Source organism: Chrysochloris asiatica, unplaced genomic scaffold (genome assembly GCF_000296735.1).
Source record: "Chrysochloris asiatica unplaced genomic scaffold, ChrAsi1.0 scaffold00002, whole genome shotgun sequence".
Classification (NCBI taxonomy): Eukaryota; Metazoa; Chordata; class Mammalia; order Afrosoricida; family Chrysochloridae; genus Chrysochloris; species Chrysochloris asiatica.
Window position 1 is genome coordinate 32,640,111 of NW_006408520.1, and position 1,474 is coordinate 32,641,584.

A 1,474-nucleotide genomic window follows, 5' to 3' on the forward strand; every position below is an offset into this window, starting at 1 on the left:
AGTCAGAGAGCATGTCTGCTCGTGTACTCCCATTGAGTCTTAGTCTTGGAAGGGAGTTTGCTCTGAGGGGACCCGACTACTTGCCTTGATGTCTCCTGGGCAAGCAACTGGCTTGTTCTTGTAATAATCAGTCTGACTGCCTTTATTGTTTTGTATTTTTCCTATCGGTCTTTCTTTCAAGAAGTATCTTCTGTTCTTCTAGGCATCCGAGGCTGGTCTGCTTGTCCTTTCAAGTGGAAATTTCCCACCTCAGAAGATTCTGGATGGGGTTCAGGATTCCACCTATGGTCTTATGTAATGCAGAGGCTCTACAGGAAGCCTCCTTCACTGGGCATGTTGTAGCCCCGTTATAGGTATTCCAATCAGTTATAGGCAGAAGATGGACTTGCAAGGTTTCTGGTGATATTTCTGGCTATTCCTTTCTCACCCCCTCCAGTGTCTATTTTATAATGGTATGCCAGGGAAACCAAGATTCAAAAGACAGCCAAGAATCTTAACATTATTTCCCTTCTTTTTCCCATTCCAACCATGTCTCAATCCCTGTATCCCAGAGCCCTGTTGTTCCAAGGTTGTGCATACATCATTATCTACCTCTGTAACACTTAGCCCATGCAAACCTGCCTAATTGCTTTTCCATCCACCTTGTTCTTCCATTGCACTGAGTTTATTTTGTTTGTGGTTTTATTTTCATTTTAATTTCTTTTGTGTTAATGTTTACTAAATCTTTCTGATTTTCCTCTTTTTTATTTTGATGTGAAGGTGTATTAAGTTTCTTTGATATTACCCTGTGATTTACTAATTTCTTCCACACTTAAAAGTCTGTTTTATCTTAAAATCTACTTTACTTCCTTACCAATTAAAGTTCTGTATCTATATTATTCCCTCATTTTTGCTTTGTAGTTGACTTCATTATAAATTGATATCTCTGGTTCTCTATTTTCAATCTTGTAGGTTTGTTTTAATTTAAATAAAGGAGCTCTGGTAGCGCAGTGGTTATGAATCGGGCTGTGAACCGCAAGGTCAGCATTTTGAAACTACCAGCTGTTCCGCGGGAGAAAGATGAGGCTTTCTGCTCCCATAAAAATTTACAACCTTGGAACCCTGTACAGGGTCGCTATGAGTCAGAACTGACTCCATGGCACATAACCACCACCACCATAGATTAGCAATGGATTTCAAACCACAAGGTCAGCAGTTCAAACACCTAGGTACTCCTCAGAAACTCTATACAGAGTCATTATGAGTTGGAACCAACTTGATGGCACTTAACAGCAACAATATCTGAATTGAGTTCTGGGTGGTATTGTCATGTATGTTAATCTCAGGTTGTTGTTTACTGGGTTTGGTTTTCAATTCAAAGAACACCCTTTAGTATTTTTTTAAAGAGTTGGCATGGTTTTTTACAAATTCCTTTAATTTCTGTTTATTTAGAAATGTCCTAATTTCACCATCGTATTTGAGGGACAGTTTTGCT